Source organism: Tamandua tetradactyla, chromosome 19, assembly GCF_023851605.1.
Source record: "Tamandua tetradactyla isolate mTamTet1 chromosome 19, mTamTet1.pri, whole genome shotgun sequence".
NCBI classification, from domain to species: Eukaryota; Metazoa; Chordata; class Mammalia; order Pilosa; family Myrmecophagidae; genus Tamandua; species Tamandua tetradactyla.
This window is the reverse complement of record NC_135345.1, coordinates 51,231,163-51,241,349: the sequence shown is the minus strand read 5'-3', so window position 1 is coordinate 51,241,349 and position 10,187 is coordinate 51,231,163.

The window sequence follows — 10,187 nt, the reverse complement described above, 5'->3', positions numbered from 1 at the left end:
CTAAACTCAGGCCACCCAGATTCCCACAAACCATTACACATAGAGGAGGAGGTATCTCCTCATGAGTAAATGACAAAAAAACATACAAACAGCAGGATTACTATCCCAAGAGCTTCAAGTAATAGAATTTTTGGCTAGAGAACTAAATAAGTAAAATATATACATGATTATAAGAAAGAAGAAGAAACGAGGTAAAGGATACATCTCCCAGAAGGCTGATTTGAAAAACAGTGATCTCTTTTTTAAAAGATATGACACTTCTAGAAATGAAAAATGCAATCATTGAAACTAAAATCTCAGTCACAGGTTGAGCAGCAGATTAGACAGGCTAAAGAGAGAATTTGTGAACTAAACAATAGATTTGAGTAATTACCCAAAAGGCAGCACCAACAGATGAGGTGAAGATGAGATGAAGAATAAAAATATGATAAATTATGAGACATGGAGGATAGAACACAAAAACTCCACATACATCTAATAGGCATTCTGAAATGAAAGAATGTGGAAGAAGCAATATTTTATCATGTGTTAGTTAAGAATTATCCAGACTTCAAAATAATATGAATCCAGATTCAGGAGGCAATGAGTTCTGAGAAGGATAAATAGAAATAAACCCATACCTAGACACAAAAAAGTGCAAATGAAAAAAAACAGACTGTCTTAATCACATAAATCACATATTTTCTGGCTTTACTTTTCTCACTTCTAAGATAATTAAAAATCATCATTTAACAGATATCCAAATGAACGCCAGGTAGTGTGGATACAAATATGAGAAAGGTCGTTTCTCTTTTACAGGTGGTAAATCTGAGTTCCACATTCTCTCCTCATTTGCCTTCTAAGTAACACACCCTTTTCTATTTCTTCTTCTACATTTTCTCAGATTCCCTGTGTGACTCTTTTCTTCAGTCATATCCTTAAATGTCGTCCTTCCTAGGATTCAGTCACGGGCTCTTTTTCCTCCTTACCACACACATTCTTATGTGATTTCACTAAATCCATTGGATTTAGCTCTGAACCATCAACATTGTCTCCCACATGTTTTTTTCAAGCCCCAAATCTCACTGGATCCCCAAATCCACCGCAGATGGATTTATGAGATGACATAAAGGAGATTTCATCATCTCTATCCCAGCCCTGCATAACCTGTCTTCCTCAATGACACTTTCATCATCAGTCCCCGTGCAGCTGTACATGCTTCTTCGGCTGGGAACACAACCACCCCTTTTCTTCAGCTGGAAATATCCAGTTCATTCCTTATATCCACATTCCCTCTGTGAACCACTTTAAACCTCCTCTGTTTCCCTATCAAAGTCAGCCACTGCCATCTCTGGTTTTCCATATTCCCCTATGGCCCTTACCTGTACCGGTAAATATTTGTTTGAAGTCTCCCTTCCCCAGTGACTAGAAGTGCCATAGAGGCAGGAGCTGTGCCATGCTGTTTGGGAACCTAAAGCTGCCTTTGGTGCCAGTCCTGAAGTACACCCACTTTGAATGTGGTTGAGTGTGTGGATGGATGACTGAATGAATGGATATGTCTTAGTCAACCAACGCAGAGGGAATCAAGCGTCATATTGGTACCTGGTGACCGCATTCACTTCTGTTAAATTGGCTCTGATATGTAGTTTGGTATGGAAAGCAGGACTGTTGCTCAGAGCACACGGGTTGTTTTTCTATGCTGTCTGTGTTTCAACAGCAGGATGTTGTCAATCATTGTCATGTAAAGCGGCTTCAACAGCTTTGCTCCAAATGACCTGATGTGAAACTGTCTGGGCTGTGGGTTGGAATATTAAATGATGTTGTGCTTCTGCCACTAGCTGAGCTGCTTGAGTCACAGCTGCAGTAAAAACGTTTTAACAAAATCAAAATCTCCGTGGGGGAGGGGAAGCTGAGAATAAGGAAGATTGGACAAAATGCTGAGAAGAGAGCAATGGCAAGCCAGGGAGATGTTGATATTATCTTATTTATATATTTAATTATAATAGGAGACTGAAGATGAAGACGGGGCAGTCTACATTTGTGGTTTTAAATATTCAAAAATTTGCTCTCTATTGAACTGAAAAAAGATAAGAATTTTCTGGAAAATACATGCACTAAATGGAAAGAGGCCATAGCGCAAAGAAATAAAAGCTATCTCCTACAAGAGCAAATTGAAATAGATCAATTACCTCTTGTCACTTCCTATTTCCAAACTAATGAAATACATTTTTAAAAGCCTGGCTCTGTTAACTGCTGGGTTTGGAGCAAAGAAAGAGATTCCTCATTTGTTTCTTATGCAAGTGGAAAATGATTGAGATGATCAAGTACTGCTGCTTCTTTAGAGAATTAATACCAGTAATTCTTGTTGTATATAAAAAAGTAGAACTTGAAAAATCCTTATGGTAAGTTAGAATTCCGGGAAACAGAATGTGTTTTATTTTTACACAGAAGAATATTTTCAAGTTCCACCTTGAACAAGGGAAAGAAAGAAAGCTCTAAAACCCTAAAATGTAAGGTCACTCTTTTTGGTTTGCTCCTTTAAAAAAGAAACAAAATCATGGAACAAACCACATGTTGTCCTACTGTGTTCCAGCCCAAGAGGATATAAAGACAAAGTAAGATGAGGTCTCTGCCCTTGAGCACCACACAGACAAATGTAAAAGGATAAAATAGATCCCAACATAGGGCCAACATGGAGCCATCAGAGTGACAGGGAGTCCAAAGGCAAGAAAAGCTGGGCCCCAGGAGTGACAAGAGCCCCAAGAGGGATGGGGATCCCTGGGTCTCTGGTCCTCTGTACTACTTCCTATGTCTGTGTTTCTGTGTACCTGACCATGGCATTCATTCCCTCTCCCCCTAACCCTCCTCTCTCTCTTCATCTCCCCTCACCACCACTTTCATTTTTCCATCCGTTCCTTTAACCATATTCAAAGTGGACCTACTTTGGGGTGGGCACTATGCAAAGCCAATGGGAGAGGCGAAAGCCAAGAGCAAGCGTTTCCAGGCAGAGGAATAGCACCTGGAAAGACAAAAAATTCAGGAAAGTTCTGCTCTGTTCAAAGTAGGAGAGATTGGGATCCTGGCAAACTGGAGGGGATGGAGGAGGAAAGACAAGAGATGAGAGAGAGAGACAACGATAAGCAGATTGGTCTTAATTCTATAGGCTGTGGAGGGCTGGGCTAATAAGCAGAGGGTGATATTTTTAAGGAAATACTCTTGATCACCAGCATGGAGCCAGCTAGAGCTGTGACTTTCCACCTTTTTGAGAGCCTGGAACTAACATGGGGGCTCTCATCCTCGAGAATGTATATTGAAATGCACATGAGAGGATGACTTGAATCTACTCAGAGCTGTTTTAAACTAAATTTATCACAAACTTCGGAACTTGAATTATTATTACTTTATTTGCAAAGCATCACATGAATGTTCATGAAAGCGTCATGATGTCAGGGTGAGAACTGCGACAGCAAGGACAGTCGTTTGTGCTCTACCAACACCTGGGGTTCTGGGGACGTGTCCTGGGGACCTTGGGGTGGGCTCTGACCCCCCTCCCTCACGCACACACATTTCAACCAGAGCAGGTGCACTTTTATCTTATTATTGTGTTCTTTAATCAAAACTTTTTTCAAGAAAATATTCCATTTTTTTAAACTCTTTAAAGTGTTGTAGTGTTTAGAAGGGAGAGACTGGAGGCAGATAAATCAAATAGTAAATAATTGTAATAGTCTGGGTGAGAAATAAGATTAGTTTAGCTAAATGTAGCAGAGTGGGTGTATTAAAGCTCATAAACCAATATAAAGCACATTACTCAAGATATAAACTATTTCCATAATGTATCTAAAAGGAAAAACCACACATCTAACTTATTTTGCAGTGAGGTAGTGTGTAAGTGAATTATAGATGGAGAGATGGATATGTATTAGAACAGCGCTTCTCAAACTTTAATGTGTATATATATTAACTGGGTGTTCTAGTTTGCTAGCTGCTGGAATGCAATATACCAGAAACAGAATGGTTTTTAAAAGGGGGGAATTTAATAAGTTGCTAGTTTACAGTTCTAAGACCGAGAAAATGTCCCAATTAAAACAAGTCTATAGAAATGTCCAATCTAAGGCATCCAGGGAAAATTACCTTGGTTCAAGAAGGCCGATGAAGTTCAGGGTTTCTCTCTTAAGTGAGAAGGCACATGGTAAACACAGTCAGGGTTTCTCTCTCATCTGGTGGTAAACACCAGATGAGAACATCATCCTGTTAGCTTTCTCTCCTGGCTTCCCTTCACGAAGCTGCCCGGGAGGTGTTTTTCTTCATTCCCAAATGTCACTGGCTGATGGACCTTCTGCTTTTCATGGCTATGTTGTACTCTCTCTGAATCTCTCTTATTCTCCAAAATGTTTCCTCTTTTATAGGACTTCAGAAACTGATCAAGACCCACCCAAATGGGTGGAGACACATCTTCCCTAATCCAGCTTAACAACCACTCTTGATTGGGTCACATCTCCAGGGAGATGATCTGATTACAGATTCAAACATACAGTATTGAATAGGGATTAATCTGCCTTTATGAAATAGGATTTTGATTAAAACATGGCTTTTCTAGGGTCAATGCATCCTTTCCAACCACACTGGGTATCTTGTTAAAATGCAGATTCTAATTCACAGGGTTTGGAGTGGGGCCTGAGATGCTACATTTCTAGGAAGTTTCCAGGAGACAATCATTGCCGCAAGTTCATAGAACACACATTGAGTAGAAAGGTGTTAGAGACTCCTACAAATAATTGAAAGATTTCAAAAATATCCCTGGATGGGATATACATGGAAGTGTTAAGTATTAAAGGAGCATACTTCCAAATATTTAGAAAATAGATTGCAGATGGATAGATAATTGATTAGACAGAAGACAGATAAATTATGGAAAGAAAGAATGATATAGCAAATGTGACAGAACATTAAAGGTTGGTAAATCTGGGTATCTGGATAGGGGGTATGTTGGAGTTGTTGTTTTTATATTATTTTTGCAACTTTCCTGTACCTTTGAAATTATTTCAAAATTTAAAATATATATTCCTAGATGGGTGAAGGAGCATGGACTTTGAAGTCAGACATTCTCGGCCTGTTTCCTCATCTGTAATTATGATAGTACCAGACTAACATTGAATTGTTGTAAGAATTCATGAAGATAGCACACACAAAGGAGTTAGCAAAATACCTTATTCATAGCACACGTTTAGTACATGTTGGTAGTTGTTGTTATTTTTATTTTATAACAGCCAATAAAAGAGTGATCCATAAATTCCTTTTCGCAGAATCACATTGGTGCTGGTTTTAAATGCAGGTCTTTGGGCTCCCCCTCAAATCTGCTGAATCAGAATCTCCCAGGGAGGACCCTGGAAAATGTATTTTTAGCAAACTCCTTGGTTAACTATTTTGCATGCTAAGGCTGAAAGCTTTGTGCATGGGTGGCCTGACATGGTCAAAACCATTTCCAGAGACCACTGATTTAGCACGCAGGGCCATTGGCTTACGCCCCGACCGGGCTTCCTGTGGCAGCTGAAAGGGGAAAGGCAGGATGGTGGAGGAATGAGGAGGCATGTGCGTTTCCACTGGGCTACAGAGATCTAGAACTGTGGTGTTTATAGAATCAAAGGAGAAATCCATGTCCCGCTTCACTGTATTCCTTGTCAGATAAGAAATTAATGTCTCAAGACCAAAAAAGTTTAAAAAGCCACTAGCCTCCTTCCTTCCTTCCTTCTCACACTCACACACACCCTTCTTGTCAAGGTAAGTTAAGAGGCACAGCATCCTTTCAGGCTTATTCAGGGCAAAGCTTTTAGACTGAATATCAGACTAGGTCTAAGGTATTTCTGAGGCCTTTCCGTTTGCCTTTTTTTTTTTTTTTTTTTTTTTTTTGTCTTTCTCCGTCTTCCTAAGGTCTGCCCTGTCTTCTAATGCCCTGGTGCCTTGAATCGCCTTGTTTCCCTAGGCCCCCACTGCAGCGTGCCCGCCCTCACAGTCTCAGGCCTCTTCCCGCCCTGGCACACCAATGACTTCAGTAGAGCCGTCGGGACAGACAGGTGGCTGGGTGGGCGGCCCTTCGGGGAACTGGTGGGCTGAACCGAAGTTCTACCGGAGGGCTTGGACCCACCTGCATGAGCAGGTTGCCCAACGCTGGCACCAGCTATCCACAAGGCCAGGGCCTGACTGAGAAACTGAGATGAAGGTGCTCTAGTACACAATTATGTGGCCAGTGCGGTCCCCCACATTATAGAACTAACACTCTCTATATTGGAGACATATATTCCTCTGTATAACTTTGACTAGCAAAAGAAGACAGCTGGTACTAGTTATCTCTAATGCAGCCATAGAAAAATCTGAAACATAGTCTGAAAGATTGTCTGGTTTTGATCAATTGAACGTCACAGTGAACCTGTCAGGGACTATTATTCAATTTTTAAAATCTCCTTCACCTGTACTTATTAGGCAACCAGCCAACAAATCATTTATTGAATATGTAACATATGCTAGCTATCATTCTACAGCCTCGGATGCTACTACATAGATTGCATTTCTATTTTTATTTTCCATATATATAAACAAGTTAATTTTAGGTGATTATATTATCATAGATCACAATAAATGATATGAAGAGATGGAAATAAGATAATGTGACTGGCACGAGGGTAGGAGTGGTTAAGAGAGCCCTTTTGCTGAAAGTAGGTTTAGGTTGAGACCTCTGCCTAAGGGGAGGGTGTTTGCCACTTGATCATCCAGGGGAAGAGCATTCCAAGCAGGTGAACTGTTCAGTACAAAGTCTTTGAGATAAGAACAAGCTTGGATTGTTTTAGAAACAAAATGAAGAAACCCAGTTCAAGTTTCAATTGAATATGTGTGCATTGAATAGCTCATAACAGACAGATTGGAACGTGGGCAGAATTTGGACTTTGACGTCTACACATTACCAATTACTTTTCTTTTAATTTAACGAGAATTCATTGTCCCCCATGTCGTGGGCACTTCACTAGATGCAGAGGGTAAGAGACATCTGAAAATGTCTGCCCTGAGTGGCTCATAACTGGTAGCAGAGACACATCAGTAAGTGCTTGGCTAAAGCAAACTTCCAAGTGAGTCACATCACGAGAGTAGAGTGTCGCGGAGAGACTGTAGAAGCTTAGAGGGAGGAGGATCTAACCCCTCCTGGAGACACACGGAATGCTTTTACATAAGACGTGACCTTTAAATTGAGCCTTTAAAGATGAACAGGATTTAACAAAATGAATTGTTCCCAGCAAGACTGGGAACTGGATATTCTGAAAACTCTCCAGTTATAAAACACAAGAACTGCTGAACTAAATGCAATAAACCTCCTTTTAGAACCACAAAATTAGAATAATGACCTAATGCTGAAGCCCCTGTTATCTTCCGGGCATTTGCCAATGCCAGGAACCCAGAGCCCTGGGGTGAGGCTGGGGTCTGGACAGGGCACAGCAGAGGAGCCTTGGGCCTGCACAAGGGGAGGATTTTCTGTGCTTCCCAGAAAATCACAGATCTTAAATGGCCATACCCTCTTCTAAGAGGTAGGAGAGAAAATATCTGCCCCTTAGTAAAGGCAAAGCACATAAAGATGTATCTTGTTTGTCTCAGATCCCAATTTTAGTTTTCTTTGGCATGTTTCAAGCCTGTGTATGTAGGGGACAGTACTAGCATGGCCTGCCATCTCTCTCATGGGACCCATAAATATATCCTGTGCTCAGGAGCATCCGGACAGGCAGGATAAAACTCACACCCCTAGCAGATAGGGGGCTCCCGGTGCAGTCTTCCCCCTATTGTCCTGAGCATATGTAAACTTTTACTAGACTCCTCTGATGAGCCTGTTTTATGACATCCAGCTGACATTTCAGTGGTATATCTGTCCCTGGCAGGGATGGAACAGAGTTCCGTCAGGGCGGCAGCACGTGAACCTAAAGAGAGGTCTGTGTATTAAAATGTCTACTTACGTGGGCCAAGTAAATGGAGACCCACTGGCCGTGGGGCACCGACGCCCACTAGTGAAGTTGACCTTGCTCTGTTTCTTCCCTATGTGAGTAAAACGGCTTTCCGCCAGAGCCTGGGTTAGTTGAGTTGCTTTTGCTGGCAACGCTCACACCTGTATTGGGATGGTTGACAGCTCCTCAGGTGTCTCTCCTTCTGACCAGCACTGTGCTTAAGAGCCATCTATTAATTCGTCTTTAGGGAGATATGGTAGATTGAGTTATGTACCCCAACATAGACATGATCTGAATCTTAATCTACACTCCTGTGGCTGTGAGCCCATTGTAAACAGGACCTCTCAAAGATGTTATTTTTAGTGAGTATGTGGCCCAGTGAATGACAGTGGACTTTAACCCAGATCAAGAGAACCAGTAAGTCACAGAAACCAGAAAGGACAGGACATTAATTACCATTTATGAGAGGAGGCAGATATACAATCCAGGAAGCCCCAAGGATTGCTGGCAGATACCACCAGAATGTCCAGAATTGCTGAGAAAGCAAGTTTTGCCCATATCTTCATTTTAGACTACTTCTAGTCTCAAAACCATGAGCCAATGAATTCCTGTTGTTTAAGCCAGTCCATTGTATGTTAATTTGTAATAACTGCTTAGGAAAACCAGGATAATTTTCATACACAAGAACTGTTTCTCAATGGAGATACCTGATCTTAATCAACTTTTCTTTAACTTTCTTGATAAGAGAAGGGATTTGGAAAATGGTCACATGAGGGGAATATTTTAGAAAAGCCAATTTAATGTAAGATCAACAAATTTAATCAGTTATTTTTGTAAAAATGAATTCTGATAGATTTATGTCGTTATTCTCTACAAGTGGTTTCTATGTCAAAGTTTCAGGACTCCATGACCATTTTCTAGAATTAAAGCTATAGAGATATTATATTGAGTAGATTCATAGAAATGAATCTGTGGCTGCTTTTTTCACTGATGTGTTTCAAGCACCTAGAACCACACTTGACATAGTAGATACTCAGTAAATATTAGCTGAGAGAATGAACAAACAGTTAGAATTGGGAATAATTTCAAGGATCATCTAATCCAGGTTCATGTCTCACTCTGTGTGCTCCTTTCACAGATTTCTAATCTTGAGTACTTTATATTTGTAGAGTCTTAATCTACAAATTGGCAGAGCTTATTCATATCCATTCTCTTATTTCATCTGGCACAATGTTCTATGATCCGTATTAGTACCTCCTCACTTAACAGATGAAAAAACAGAGACTCCAAAAGGCAAAATGAAATGCCCAAGATAACACAGCAAGTTATGGATAAAAGTGGGGACACCAGTGAGTTTGTCCCATTCATTACAATTTTGTGGGTCCCGCACTCCTTCAGGTACTCATACGGTAGAGACCCCTTCACTACCTCATGCCATCCTGGGCTGTATTTTGGACTAAGATCGCCCCTTTGCAGGTAAATGCAGAGTGAGCCAAGCAACCCTGAGGAACACCAATTTCTTGGCAGGGCTGGGAGTGCATCCTGGCTGCTCTCAGCCAAGCTGCTCTGTGTTGGGAAGAATGCCCTTGCGTCTAAAGATTCTGGAAAAGACATCAAGACATTATCTCTGCTCCTCAGCAGCACATCTTGCATCAAGAACAAGAAACCATAACCATTTCTTAAGCAAGCTTATGTCAATGGCAGGAATGAAGAGAAGAAAGAGCTAAAACATTTTCACAGTGATGGCGATATAGTAGACACTCAGTGGATGCTGCTGTTTTAGTTTCCTAGGCAGCACAGGGACCTGAGAGGGGAGAGAAAATACCATGAAGGAGCCCTTGAGCAAGAACTGTCAATCAAGGTCAGGAGACCTGTGTCCTGCACAGACACCCTGCCTGGGGCTACCCACCTACGCAGAGCACCCAACAGTGGACCCACCCAGATGCACTATCTACCACCAGGCACAGCCCTGGAGAGAAAGGATGGAAGGGGAAAGAGCCCCAAACAAGGAAGCGGGAGGGGGAGTAAGTAAGGCTAAGCAGTAACAGCAAATTGCTGCTCAACATTGCCAGGCCTCTTGCCTCTCACCTCTCTTTTCTTGAGAGACCACCCACACACTCTGTAAATTTTCTGCCTGCTTATTCTATGCTGTGCTGTACCCTTGAATGATTTCTCATGGCATGGCCAAGAACCTAGGAAATTGAATCTGGCAACAATAGGTCTACATAC